General features: G+C 39.9%; 1 non-coding gene across 1 annotated transcript; it reads right to left on the bottom strand.

Annotated features, from left to right (window-relative positions):
* Positions 1–2446: 2446 nt before the first annotated feature.
* Positions 2447–2552, bottom strand: LOC112767546 (small nucleolar RNA R71). The gene has a single exon (XR_003184988.1). It is a non-coding gene; the product is annotated as a small nucleolar RNA R71 (small nucleolar RNA).
* Between the last annotated feature and the right edge of the window lie 13275 nt (positions 2553–15827).

Raw genomic sequence — 15827 nt, forward strand, 5'->3', positions numbered from 1 at the left:
TTATGATGGATTAATCTCACTAAGTCAACCCTCACATCGGAGAGTAAGTTAAATGAGCATAAGTGTTCTTAACCCACAAATCCTAGCTTGCTTGCCAATTAACTTAGCAACAAATTAGCGTTAGTGGGAACAAGAACAATTAACAACCCAGGAATTATCACTAAATGTTGGACATTATGGCTCTAGTAATCCATACACTCATTTCTCCCAAGCCAAGGGATGGAACTTACCCCATAATCAAAATTGGCATTTCATCAAACATATAGTGGGCATAAACATAAAACATGGAAAAATTGGTAAATTAAGGAAAGCTATCAATCACAAATGCTCAAAATCAATAAAAGCAACTCAAACAAACATGCAATAATCATCAAACACCAAATTAACCAACTAGAAATCCAAAATTGCAAGACTATATATAAATTGGTAAGAGAAATTGAAATAGATGAAAGTGTAGAACAAGTGATGTAATTAAAAGAGAAATTAAAGAAATACTTACAATGCAATTGCTAGAATCCAAAATTAAACTTAAAGTATAAAATGCTGTAAGCCCTAATTAAAACCCTAAGAGAGAATTTCCTAATCTACACTACTCCTACTCCTACTATGTATTTCTACCCTACAAGTGAGATCCCTTTGTTATGTGTTGATATGCCCTTAATATAGCCTCCCAAACCAGCCTTCAGCACTTCAGAAATGGGCCTAGAGACCCTCAAAACTGCGCAGCACGTGACTTTTTAATGGAGGCATGCGCTGGTACCTGTGTGGACGCACAGATGTGTGCGTCCGCACACTTCGCCGAATTTCCTCTTGTGCGTACGCACAGAGGGTTGTGCGCATGCACGCGTGCTGATTTCCTCCTTGTGCGTACGCACAGATCCTTGTGCATACGCACGCATGGCTACGCTCTCCTCCTTTGTTTTTTTCATGCTTTCTCCCAATTTCATGCTCCTCTTCCATTCCCACCAAGCCATTCCTACCTTATTCATCTGAAATCACTCACAAACAACATCAAGGTATCAAATGGAAGGTAAATAGAATAAAATTAGTCAAAATAAGCACAAAATAACATGTTTTCACATTTAAGTTCAATTTAGGGATCAAACACAAACCCATGCTATTTAGGTGAATAATTGTGGGTTTATATGATGAAATCCACTCAAATCAAACCAAAATATACCGAAAAATATGAACTCATCAAGGTACTACTTGGTACGACCCGGTGCACTTGCCGGTTAGTTTATGGTTATAAATTCCGTACCAAGTTTTTAGCACCGTTGCCGGGAATTGACTGTGATTGATAACTACCAGTTGTTTGATTGCTTAGATTAGGCGTTTTTGCTTTAATTTTGCTTGATCTATTTCTATAAGTGTTTTTACTTTAACCTTTAATTAATTTCTGTTAGCATTATTAATTTTTATTTTCCGTTTCTTTTATGTTCTTTTAATTCTTTTTCCTTTTTTTTGGCGTTAGTAATTCCTCCTCCCCCTGTCATCGTTCATTCTTTTTCTTTAACTTTAATTCTTATTTTTTTTTTTTTTTAACTTTCATTAGTTCTTTTATTTTCGTTTTTTTTTTCTTTTTTTCTTTCTTTCCATTATTTTTTTATTTCTATATTTTATTAGTGTATTTTATTTGTCTTTAATTAAAAAAAAATTTGCATCATATATTTATTTTTTTCTTAATTCCTGAAATTAAGTTTGGTGTCCCTTAGTTTTTTTTTTTGTTTTTTTTTTTATATAAATTTTGAAATTTTCATTCCCATTTTTTCTTATAATTTTTAAAATTCTACTGCTTTAATTATTTAGTTATTTTATTTTATTTCTTTTCCACAGGTTACCTCACTGGGAATTCTCTGCACTCTGACGTAAGGATTCCTACTTTTCTTTGTTTTCTGTTTGTTTATGAGCAGGAACAGGGACAAGAAATCTCTTTTAGACTTTGATCCTGAACTTGAAAGGACCTTCAGGCGGCGTTTGCAACAAGCAAGACTTTACAAGGCTGCAAAGTCTAACATGGATCATAATAATGCTACTAATGCCAATATGGCAAATCTGAATGAGAATGAGCAACCTAGAAGAGTGTTTGGCTCTTGCACTGCTCCTAATGCAGACTTTCATGGCAAAAGTATTGTGGTGCCTCCTATAGCTGCAAATAATTTTGAGCTGAAGCCACAGCTGGTTACTCTTGTGCAACAAAACTGTCAATATCATGGACTCTCTCAGGAAGATCCAAATCAATTTATCACTGATTTCCTGCAGATTTGTGATACTGTGAAGACCAATGGAGTGAATCTTGAGGTGTACAGACTCATCTTCTTCCCATTTGCTGTGAAGGATAGAGTAAAGCTATGGTTAGATTCTCAACCCAAGGAGAGTCTGGATACTTGGGATAAGGTTGTCACTGGATTTCTGACTAAATTTTTTCCACCTCAAAAGCTGACTAAGCTAAGGGCGGAGGTTCAAACTTTCAGACAGAAAGATGGTGAGACCCTTTATGAAGCTTGGGAGAGATTCAAGCTACCGACTAGGCAATGCCCTCCGGACATGTTCTCTAGATGGACTCATCTGGATATCTTTTATAAGGGCTTATGTGAAATGTCCAAGATGCGCCTAGATAATTCTGCATGCACTTCTTTGCAAATGAAGAAGACATCAGAGGAGACCACTGAGCTTATTGAGTTGGTTGCTAACAACCAATACTTATATTCCTCCAACAGGAATCCTATGAACTCTGAGACCTCTCAGAAGAGAGGCGTTTTGGAAGTGGAAGCTGTTGATGCTCTTCTTGCTCAAAACAAGCTTTTGTCTCAGCAAATAAATCTAATTACTCAACGGTTGAGTGGAATGCAAGTTTCAGTTGTCAACACCCAAAATACACCTCAAGAGGTCCCTTATTACATGACAGGTAATTTTATGCAAAATGAGAATTATGATTATGCTCCATCTTCTTCTGAACAGGTCAATTACATAGGGAGTGTTCCTAGAAACCCTAATAATGATCCATATACTAAGACTTATAATCAGGGGTGGAGAAATTACCCAAATTCAGGGTGGAGAGAGCAACCTTAGAGGCCACAGAATTTTAATAATAATTCTCAAGGCAGTTTCCATCAGAACAATTTCAATAACCACCAGTTTCAGTCATCTTAGCAAGGAACTCCTCAGTGTGAGAAGAACACTGATTTGGAAGCACTAATGGCAAGCTTTATACATGAAACCAGAACATCAATCAAGAACTTGGAGATTCAGATGGGTCAATTAGCCACAAAAGTTTGATGAAATTGATCAGAGGATCACTAATAGCCTTCCTGGTAACACAATTCCAAATTCACGAAAGGAATGCAAGGCTATCACCTTGATAAGTGGACAAGTGGCAAGTACTGAAGCACAAATTAATGAGGAGCTAGTTGAAAAAGAAGCTCCAGAGGAGAAGAAGGAAGAAGTAGAGCACGTCCCTCCAAAGCGTGCAGATAATCCATTCTTAGACTCTCTTGACATTCATCCTACATTGCCTAAGGCACCTGAGTACAAGCCTAAAATGTCATATTCTCAGAGACTTTAAAAGGAGACCAAGGACAAGCAGTTTTCAAAGTTCTTGGAAGTCTTCAGGAAGTTGCAAATCAATATTCCTTTTGCTGAGGTTTTGGAGTAAATACATCTCTATGTCAAATTCATGAAGGAGCTGTTATCAAAGAAGAAGCCTTTAAAGGTAGATGAGACAATGGTCCTGACTAAGGAATGTAGCGCCATAATTCAGAATAACTTGCCAAGGAAGATGCCAGATTCAGGGAGCTTTCAAATTCCATGTACCATTGGGAGCACCACCTTTGAGAAAGCCCTATGTGATCTAGGGGCAAGCATAAATTTAATGCCCTTGTCTATGATGAAGAAGTTGTAAATCCGAGAGGCACAACCCACAAGGATAGCATTACAGATGGCAGATAAATCTATAAAGCCTGGATATGGATTAGTGGAGAATATTTTGGTCAAAGTGGGTAAGTTCGTTCTCCCAGCAGATTTTGTGATTCTTGACACGGGAGAGGATAAGAATGCCTCTATAATTCTAGGAAGACCATTCCTAGCCACTGGGAGAGCTCTAATTGATGTAGAAGTGGGTGAATTAGTGCTTAGAGTACATAATGAGCAACTGGTCTTTCATGTCTTCAAGGATATGCATTCAGCAGGTAAAGAAGAGAGGTGCATGCAGACTGAGCTTATTGATCCAAACCTTCCTGATGATGCACAACAGAATCTACAGCTCAAACCTCCTTTAGTGACAATCAATAAAATTCCTCCTAACATCAAACCTAAGTTTGGTGTCGGAAAGGCATCATCCACCAAGGAGGAGGTTCCCAAAAAGAAGAAAGTACCTAGGGGATGGAGAAACAAAAAGATTCCCACTGAAGACTTCTCCCCAGGAATGAAAGTGGTATTCACTACATGTCCAATCCTACCTCATACAGTGAATAGGATCCTGTCTCTTGAGCATATAGAGTTGATCAATGGGAGCACAGGAAAGAAGTTCACAGTGAGGGGTGAAGAGTTGAGCCCATATGATCCTCCTCCTTAGAGGAGCTGACTGTCAAGCTAGTGATAGTAAAGAAGCGCTTGTCGGGAGGCAACCCGATGGTTTTGTATCCTTAGTCTATTTTCCGTTGTGTTGGTTTTATTATTTATTTGATTTTTATTGAGTTTTTACTATTTTTCCTTTTTTTTACGTGTGTTTTAATCATGTAGATATTTTTAGAATAGGAACCGGACACTTAGAAAATTTTTGCCCACCCTGGAGAGGGTTGATGCCGAACTTGGGATTTCCAAGTTTGGCGTCGTGCATGCATATAAAAAGAAAATTTGATTCTGGAAGGTCCACGCTGAACTTGGAATTTCCCAAGTTCAGCGTGGAAAGCGGCGTAATAACATGCAAAGTGAGAAGCATATAGCGCCGAACTTGATCCTTTGTAAGTTCAGCGTAGAAGTGTGCGTACAAATTGGGTGTGAGGCTCTGGAAGGCCCACGCTGAACTTAAAAAATTCCAAATTCAGTGTGGAGAATGACGTAAAAAAAGGAGAGCACATACGCCAAGCAGTGGCGCCGAACTTGCTCCCTTCAAGTTCAGTGTGCCTTTACCCCCCCCCCCCTCCCTTGACCAAATCTCACCCACCTTTCCTGATCCCTCCCCGCATCCGTGACCTCCCCACCCTTACATATATTAATATATGTAACCCCTCTCATCCCCTACCATATATATATATATATATATATATATATATATTTTAATTATTTTACTCTTTCTTATCTTTTTATCATTTTATTCTTCTTTTGCAATAATATTTATTTTTACTCCTCCGTACATCTTTTCATGTCCCTTCCTGCTTTCAGTTCTTCTTTGCTTGAGGACAAGCAAACTTTAAAGTTTGGTATTGTTGCTTCGCTTATGGCTTTTCTATTTATTTTTATGGCATCAAAGGGAGGCGAATCATCTTCACGGAGCAGCACAGCTTTAAGAATGAGACGGCCACTAGGATAACTGAGGTGGTTGAGTTCCTTTCATTCTATATTTCCTTCCGTTCTTATTATGTTATATTCCTATTTTCTGCTATTTTACTTGAACGTCTGCATGATCTTTGGTTGTTTTCATTCCTAGGTTTTAGTTTAATTTTGCTATTTTTAATTTTGTTATTTACCTTCAGTACTGACGTTAGAGATTTTTACCAGTAAAGAGATTCATAGAAACAGTTGCGTTGTAGATATAGTCTCTAAACTGACAAAATCCCTTCGTACAAATGTTTTGGGTGTCACAAGTAACAAACCCCTTTAGAAATTGTTAACCGAGTATTCAAACCTCGGGTCGTCTTCTCAAGGAACTGCGAGGAAGTATGTTCTTACTATTGGCTATAAAGGTTGTAATCGGGGTTTAGAAGATGAGAATCAAATAATTTAAATGACAAGTAAAGTAAATGGCAATTAAAATAAATAAATACTATAAATCAGACTTTTGGCAAGGTAAGAGAAGTTGGAGGTCCAACGTAGTTATCTCTCTCAACTATAATGAAAGTTGAATTTAAACTCCACTTGATCAACCTGTACCAGGGCAAGGAAAGTCAAGGGACTAATTAAATTGACCTTTGAATCCTATTTATTTCCTAAGAAAAGGTTGGGATTACTCAAGTTCAGCTCAATTAGCAAGATAACGATTATCAATTATGTTGAGTTTAATAACTGTTGAGTTACTAAATTCTTAACCAGAACCAAAAGGGGAAAAAGTAAAATTGCTGGAATAATAAAAATATCCTTAGATGGGAAGCAATGGTAACTTAAATCGAAGAGAACAATCATGAACTGAAAATACCTCAATTATCATTAATTCAAATAACAGTCTGTAACATGGAAGAATTCTTAAATCAAATTATAATAATCAATTCAAATATTGGAATAAATAAATAGAAGTAAAACTAAAATAAAAAAACATTAAACCTGGGATCCAGAGTTACTCTTAAAACAAGAAGAAATCCTAAATCCTAAAAGAGAGAGAGAGAATCTCCCTCTCAACTAAATCTAAATCATTGAAAAGTAAAATATGCGAGCTCTCTTTGAATGGGTGCATTCCCACACTTTATAACCTCTGGTCTATGCTGTCTGTACTTGGATCTGGGCCAAAAAGGGCTTTAGAATTCGCTGGGGGCGTATTCTGTAAATTCTTATACGTGGCCTCTGTCACGCGTCCGCGTGGGTCACGCGGTCGCGTCATTTGGAGCTTTTCCTTGCCACGCGGTCGCATCAGTCATGCGACCGCGTCATATGCGTTCTGCTTAAGGCGCGCGGTCGCGTCAGTCATGCGGCCGCGTCGCTGCTGATTCGTGCTTGGCACGCGATCGCGTCATCCATGCGATCGCGTGGATACCAGTTTCCTTAAAGCTCCGTTTTGCTTTCTCCTTCCATTTTAGTATGTTTCCTTTTCCATCCTTTAAGTCATTCTGCCTTAGAAAATCTGAAACTACTCAACACACTAATCACGGCATCGAATGGAAATAAAGGTAATTAAATTAATTAATTTTAAAGCTTAGGAAACATGTTTTTCATAATATGACATAATAAGGAAGGGAAAGTAAAATCATGTAATTAATGTGAATAAGTGGGTGAAGGATGGTATAAATCACTCAAATTAAGCACAAAAGAACTCATGAAATATGGGTTTATCAACCTCCCCACACTTAAACACTAGCATGTCCTCATGCTAAATAATTAAGGCTAAAGTGATGGAATGTCATGCAATGCAACCTAATTTAAATGCAACTACCTAAATGAATGATGCATCATGCAACTCTAATTTATTCACTCATATAAAAAGCTTACATGTAGCCAAGTTAATTCACATTCTTAAGGAGTCATGTATATATATATATAGCCAACCCTTAAATAATAAAGAATTTTAGCAAATGAGATGGGAAAGAAAACTTTGTACAAACTTGCAAAACAATTAGTAAATTTAAGCACAGATATATGTTGATAAGTTATTGAACCCTCACTGGATTTTGTGTTTACTCTCTAGTCACTCAGTGTTTCTTGGGTTTATTCACTCTATTTTTCTTTTTATTCTTAGTTTCTATAGCTTTGTTTTTCATCTAACCAATCAACAATTATAGAATATAGTCATGCCAAAAAGTCATGAGGTCTTTATTGAGGTTGTAATGGGGTCAAGGTAAGGGTAAGGATTTTATGTATAGGGTCAAGTGAGCTAATAAGTGAATCCTTAATTAGACTAAGATCTCACCTAACATACATATTTAGTAAAACAAAATCTCTTTACCTATTTTCCCATATTTCCCACTTATTGTTACATGCTCATGTTTCACTTTTTGCTTTTTCTATTTCATGTGCATTGCTTTTATTTTGCATTGGGGAATTTCTTTTGGATCCCCTTTTATTAAATGCTGAAAAATAACTCTCTTTTTTTTTAATGCACATGGTAATTGAATCATTTAGATTTTTTTTTCATGAACATGCTTCCCAAATTTATTTTATTTCTTTTAACTTCTCTTACCTTTTTGTTTCTATCATCCATGTTCCCAAAAGGTTTTCCACATTTAACTCTATTCATGATTTTCTATCTTAAGCTAACCAAGGATTCACTTGGGATTTTCTTTTGTTTTTCTGCTTAAGGCTAGTAATTTGGCTAAATAGAATAAAGGGGTTTTAAAAGGCTCAAGGGGGTTAACAAGGGTGATGTAAAAGGTAGGCTAATTTGGGATGAGTGAGCTAAAATCAAATGATGGCCTCAATCATTCTCTTGGTATGTATCTATTCTATATTCTATAATTGGACATATAGATTAAAGCAAAGGAAAGAACATCAGAATAAAAAGAAATGTAACACACAGAAATGAAATTATGGTTTGAATGCAACCATACAATTTAAGCTCAAGACTCACAGGCTGTGTGTTCTCTAACTCAAGCATCATATATCAATTATATATTGTATGCAGGTTTAGTTAAAAATTCCCATTATTCTCATAAAAAAATTATTTAGGGTGGCTTTTAAAGTTTTAATGTTCCTCCTTGATGAAATGTTGTCAGCTTAACTACATCATGTAATGCTATATACAAGTTTTGTGGATTTAAATCTGATATGTTCAATTTTCTAGCTTACTTCCTTTTTATATTTTTCAATTTTAAACTATACTATCTTATGCTAAAAAGGGTAAACTATACTAATTAATCCACTAATAAATCAGAATTGCAAACTAAACTAAATAACTAAAAATATGAACTAAAGATGCAAAATGCAAAAATAGAGTAAAAATACATAAAAGCAATGTATAAGTACTCGGAAAATAACAGTAAAAGAAAAAGAGAAAAATACAGAAAAATATCCAAAATAAAAGAAAAAGTATGTAGTGGTTCACCAAAATAAACGCCAGAGATGGCGACCTCCCCACACTTAAAAGGAAGCATCGTCCCCGATGCTCAATCAAGCCAGGTGTGAAGGAGTGTCATCACTGGGAGGAATGGTAGCTAGAGTCGCAGTGGTGGTGGTGAGCTGAGGGTCTGGCTGCTGTGGAGGAGGTGGTGACTGGATCGGGATCTCAAGATCCGCAGCCTCAATCTGATGTGGGACCACTGCCTGTGGTGCGGCTGGTGCTGCCTCCTGGGGATGGGTCTCTGCCTCGGGCGCATCCGCCTCCTCCTCAGATGCCTCGGATGGTGTGTCGGGCTCGGAGGGGATGTCGTCGGATCGTATCATCAGCTTTAGGTGCTCATAGCGCCGCTTGTTGTGATGCTCCATCTGGTCAAGTCGTCGGAACAAGCGGTGCACCAGATGATAGACGGGCTCTGTGGCAGGTGGAGGTGCAGTGGTGGTAGCAGGGGTAGGTGGTGCAGCAGTGGAGGAAGAGGGTCCAGCAGACTGTGGGGCTGACTCATCAGTAGCAGTGAATGGTGCTGGTCTATGGCCCAGGGCTAAGAAGTTTCGGCTGTGCGGAATGATCTTCCTGCAATCCGCTGCTGGTGGTCTCTCATCGGCATCCTCCCATGGCACGTCAGCTTGACGGCCAAGCTGTGTAACTAGATATGGAAAGGGGAGGGTGCCTCGGATGTGGACCCTGGCCATATAATGCCGAATGAAACGTGGCAGATAAAGGTCCTTACCCTACAGAACACACCAAAGGAGGGTGATCATAGCAGCCGTGATCTCCGTCTCGTGAGTACTCGGCATCACATAATTACTCAAGATCTGATGCCATAACCGAGCCTCATCGTTTAAGTACACTCTCTTGATCCCTCTAGGCATGGTAGTGTCCTGACCCATCTCCCAAGGGATTGTCGGGTCGAGAGCTATCCGTGCCTTCACGGCATCCCAATCAAACTTCATCTGGCGCATGTCCTCCTCAGCCTTTGAATAACCATCAGGCTGATCGGACTTGGCTGGGAGCCAGAGAATGTCCTCTAAGGCCTCTTTAGTGACCAGAATTTGTTTTCCTCTCAGGTTCACTGCATCTAGGGTAGTGAGATAGTAGTTGCAGTAGAATTCCCGTACCCAAGATGAATTGACCTCTGTCAGTGTTCTCTCCAGAAAAAACCAGCCCCTTTGCTTAATTTGATCAGTGGTGTACTGCTGGAGGGCTTCTGGAATCTTCAGAGTTCGCTCCAGGTATAGATTTCTGGAGTTTGCAAAAGCCGGGTACTTCAGCTCACAGTACCGGTTTGCAAATTTTATAGGATCAGTCGCAGGGAGCAGCTGGTCAGCTTTTTCCTGCTGTGTGAAGTTCTTCTCCCGCCATGAAGAATCATGCATTAGAGCAATGATGGACTGGGAGGAATCTCCTCTCTTGCGCTTGCCAGTAGCTTTGCCTTTGCCTTTCCTCTGTGAGGCAGACATCCTGAAAAATAGAAAATCAGGATATGGATAAAATGGGAAAGCAAAAAGGCAATTAAACAAAGGAAACTCAAAGCAGCAAGGGAGAAATAGAATAAGAAAAATGAGTAATTGAAATGTGATTGAATTTGTGTTAAACAGAAAAATAATCAATATGCCATGGTTAAAAAGTTAGAGGAAAGTGAAAATAAACAGAAAAGAGATCAAAAGGGTTAGTATGGTTAGAATTTGAAAAAGAAATTAGTAAATAAAATTAGTGAGTTAGTAAAGTGCGGGTTAGAGTAAGTGGAATAGAAAAATTCCATATAACAAGGATTCACAGGTAAGAATAGAAGTACTCATAATCGAACAAGGAAAACAGGGTGATGCTGATTCGAACAGAAATAGAGAAAGCAAAAATTGGAATCAGTGAATCACAAATACGGTTTATGAACCAGGAAATCAAAGAGGATAAGAATGTCTACCATAGCATTCATGAAATGGTTTGGGTAAAGCAGAGTAAAATAGAGTTCAGAAATGCCAAACTAAAACATGAATGAAAAAAAAATTTAAAAAATTTGGACAGCATTCCGGCTAAAATTGGATTATTCCGATAAATAAACAGCAATCATAGCAGTTCATATGAATTAAAAACTAGCTGCAGTTACCAGCAATGAATAGAAATAGGAAAATTTAGAGTAACAAGCAGCAATTGCAAGAAATCAAAGCATATGAACGAGGTCACAGGGACAGCAAAATTGCAGTTATGATAAAACAAAAATAGGAACAGTGCAAGTAAACAGACCTAGATCCACTAACCACAGCCTAAGCTACCTAACAACCTAAAAATCCACTACAGAATGCATATCTATCTATCCTAATGATGAACAAAAACGGAAAAAAAGTACAGAAAAATGACGAACGGATAAAAGGGGGTTGCGTTTTGCGGAACCTGGTAGGCGGGAGGGGTGGAACGGGGAAGAAGGGGCTGCGGCGGCGTCTGGCGCGGTGGCGGGGCATGGTGTCGCGGTGGCGGCTGATGGGGGCAGTGGCGGCGAGGGTTTTTGGTTAGTGATAGAAGAAGGGGGGTGCGGGTGGGTGGCGGAGAGAGAAGGGGGGCGTGGCTGGGTGGCCGGCGGTGGGGGGCGGTGGTCGCGGAGGCAGTGGTGGAGAGAGAGGGGGGCGCAGCTGGGTGGCCGGCGGTGGGGGCGGTGGTCGCGGAGGCAGTGGTGGAGAGGGGAGGAGACAGGAAGAAGGGAGAAGAAGGGAGGGGAGGAGGTTGCGGCAGCGGCGTCCAGGGTGGCGGCGGCGTCTGAGTGGCCGGTGGTGGCGGCTGGGTGGTGCTGGGGGTGGTTGGAGGGAGAGGAAGTAGAGAGGGAGAAGAGGATTGGGGGTGGGGGGCTCGCGACTGATAGGGTTCGCGGGCTGGGGGGTTATATTTTCGAATCCACGCGGCCGCGTGGGGAACGCGGTCGCGTGGTTGGGATGAAAATGGGAGTGACGCAATCGCGTGGGGTGCGCGATCGCATGAGAGGGGGGAAAAGAAGGGTGACGCGATCGCGTGGGTCGCGCGATCGCGCCGCTGGAATTTGTGCTAAACGCACGACTCCAGCGGTGTTTTAGCGCAACTCTCTGTCTCCTTTTGGGGTGATGTGCAATCCATGCGACGCGATCGCGTGGGATTGGTATTGTGCAAGTGACGCGGTCGCATGGGGCATGCGATCGCGTGGGCCAATTTGTGCGAAACGCACAGGGGCCGCACGATTTCAGCCTAACTTTCTGTTCGTTGGATCCTTACGCCGATATATATATCACGCGGCCGCGTGGGTCATGCGGTCACGCGGGTGGTGTTTTCCGCGATATGGCGCGATCGCATGGGGCATGCAGTCGCGTCGTGCATCTCCTTTTTTTTATATGCATGAAAAATGCAGAATGCAATGATTATCATGAATGCTATGCATGATTCCAGGTTTAATAAATTAAAATGAAAAAGGAAAAAATGAAAGCAATTAAAAAAAATAAATTGAAAAAGAAGCGACCATACCATGGTGGGTTGTCTCCCACCTAGCACTTTTAGTTAAAGTCCTTAAGTTGGACATTGGATGAGTATCCTGTTATGGTGGCTTATGTTTAAATTCGTCCAAAAATCTCCACCAGTGCTTGGAATGCCAATAGCCTCTGGGATCCCAAACTAAGCACGCAAAGCTTCCGAACAGCTTTAAATATATTGTTAGGCTCCCGGGATGACAAATGTCAGAATAAACTCCAGGATTCCAAGCCTTGCTTTTAAATCCGCCTCCATCTTGATCTACATGTCTCCATTCGGGCGGGTTAAAAAGTAGAATCTCACCTTGGTGACCAAACGTTTTCCGTGATCCATGTGATTGAGCATGATACCAATCCGTGTACTTCGAAGTGAAGCGTGGAACCTTATTGAACCTTGTGCACCAGCTCTGAGTACGAGCCATTTCCCTCTTACTCTTAAAGCCGCAGAGAGCTCTAAGCTGGCCATCTGTTTCAAGCAAACCATATTCAAGTGAATAAGTAAAGTTATAAGTTAAGGATTGTACCCACTTGAAGCTTGTATTAGGTGGTAATGGCCTTGGGATAGGTGTTTTTGGTGGTTCTGCAAGTTCCGTTTCCTTGTGCTCTTCTGTGAATTCCTCCACCTCTTTGCAAAGATCTTCAAATGTATTTGTGTCCTGGTCAAAGTCTTTTGTGTCTTCCTCATCACTTGAGTCATAGATTGGAGGTTGAGAGAAATCTACCTCTGCATCATCTTCATATTCACTTGGGGAAGATTCTTCTATCTCAGAGAATTCACTTGCAGATGCAAGTTCATCACCAAGAGAGCTAGACTTGTGAGCATTATCATCAAGGGAAATTGCTTCTTGGATTATTCCGTCTGATTCTTCATAAACGACTTGCCTTGGAGATTGTACAACATCCTCCTTAGCATCAACTATAGCATCCTGGACGGAGTTTTCCTCAATTCTGGATTCCATGGAAGTTCAGCATCTCCTAGATCTTCAACCAACTCTTCTTCTTGAACAAAGACAGCTTCTTCTAATTGTTCCAGTACAAATTCATGCTCTGTCTTGTCCACTGGAGTTTCTGGCACTTCCTTCATGCTCTGCTCTTCATTGGGCTGTCCACATGGAGCTGTGGTTGATCCTTGTATATTTGAGCGCCTAGAAGCCCATTGAATCATCGCTTGCTCCAGTTGTTTAATGGTTGTTTGAAATTTAATTACTGTTTCTCTTAGGCGATCCTCTGCTTCTCGGGTTGCTGGACTTGGACATGCGACAAAGGAAAGTGGTGGTGATTGTGAGCGATTGGATTGGTATTGGGGTAAGGATGGATCATATGGTGGCGAATGGTGAAGAGAAGCTTGTGAGTGTGGTGGTTCGAGGTTATGTTGAAAGGATGGTTTATATGCACGGGGTGGGGCTTGTTGGTAGTTACGAGGTTGTCCACCATGTCTTCCAGCTGGGTATAAACTGTAGAATGGTCTTTGTCCAGGATATCTCGGAGGGTGTTGCTGCCAAAAGGGTTGATTAGATCCTCTTGGTTCCATCCATCCTTGATTGGTCTGACCTTGGTACACATTCCTGCTGTAACTTCTATTTCCTTTAACGACATTAGAACTAAACTCAAAGCGAGAGGGGTGAGAGTTCATAGCAGCAAATAAAGATAAAAAGGAAAAACAAAAATAAATAAACAAGCAAAAGAAAAAATATTTACAATAACCAATAATAAGGCACACGTTAGCAGATCCCCGGCAACGGCGCCATTTTGACGTTAGAGATTTTTACCAGTAAAGAGATTCATAGAAACAGTTGCGTTGTAGATATAGTCTCTAAACCGACAAAAATCCCTTCGTACAAATGTTTTGGGTGTCACAAGTAACAAACCCCTTTAGAAATTGTTAACCGAGTATTCAAACATCGGGTCGTCTTCTCAAGGAACTGCGAGGAAGTATGTTCTTACTATTGGCTATAAAGGTTGTAATCGGGGTTTAGAAGATGAGAATCAAATAATTTAAATGACAAGTAAAGTAAATGGCAACTAAAATAAATAAATACTATAAAGCAGACTTTTGGCAAGGTAAGAGAAGTTGGAGGTCCAACGTAGTTATCTCTCTCAACTATAATGAAAGTTGAATTTAAACTCCACTTGATCAACCTGTACCAGGGCAAGGAAAGTCAAGGGACTAATTAAATTGACCTTTGAATCCTATTTATTTCCTAAGAAAAGGTTGGGATTACTCAAGTTCAGCTCAATTAGCAAGATAACGATTATCAATTATGTTGAGTTTAATAACTGTTGAGTTACTAAATTCTTAACCAGAACCAAAAGGGGAAAAAGTAAAATTGCTAGAATAATAAAAATATCCTTAGATGGGAAGCAATGGTAACTTAAATCGAAGAGAACAATCATAAACTGAAAATACCTCAATTATCATTAATTCAAATAACAGTCTGTAACATGGAAGAATTCTTAAATCAAATTATAATAATCAATTCAAATGTTGGAATAAATAAATAGAAGTAAAACTAAAATAAAAGAACATTAAACCTGGGATCCAGAGTTACTCTTAAAACAAGAAGAAATCCTAAATCCTAAAAGAGAGAGAGAGAATCTCCCTCTCAACTAAATCTAAATCATTGAAAAGTAAAATATGCGAGCTCTCTTTGAATGGGTGCATTCCCACACTTTATAACCTCTGGTCTATGCTGTCTGTACTTGAATCTGGGCCAAAAAGGGCTTCAGAATTTGCTGGGGGCGTATTCTGTAAATTCTGATACGTGGCCTCTGTCACGCGTCCGCGTGGGTCACGCGGTCGCGTCATTTGGAGCTTTTCCTTGCCACGCGGTCGCGTCAGTCATGCGACCGCGTCATATGCGTTCTGCTTAAGGCGCGCGGTCGCGTCAGTCATGCGGCCGCGTCGCTGCTGATTCGTGCTTGGCACGCGATCGCGTCATCCATGCGATCGCGTGGATACCAGTTTCCTTAAAGCTCCGTTTTGCTTTCTCCTTCTATTTTAGTATGTTTCCTTTTCCATCCTTTAAGTCATTCTGCCTTAGAAAATCTGAAACTACTCAACATACTAATCACGGCATCGAATGGAAATAAAGGTAATTAAATTAATTAATTTTAAAGCTTAGGAAACATGTTTTTCACAATATGACATAATAAGGAAGGGTAAGTAAAATCATGTAATTAATGTGAATAAGTGGGTGAAGGATTGTATAAATCACTCAAATTAAGCACAAAAGAACTCATGAAATATGGGTTTATCAAGTACTAAAAGTTTGTCTCATGTACCGCTCGCTGAGCTTGAATCTAAAAAGAAAAAGAAAAAGAAGTGATGTATTGCATGAGCAATTAAGCTTATATTGAAGAGTAGTCTTATTTACTTAGATGTGGTGGTATTATATGTGATTTTGAATGCATGATATCAACAGTGCATA

The sequence above is a fragment of the Arachis hypogaea genome, chromosome 17 (assembly GCF_003086295.3).
Source record: "Arachis hypogaea cultivar Tifrunner chromosome 17, arahy.Tifrunner.gnm2.J5K5, whole genome shotgun sequence".
Lineage (NCBI taxonomy): Eukaryota > Viridiplantae > Streptophyta > Magnoliopsida > Fabales > Fabaceae > Arachis > Arachis hypogaea.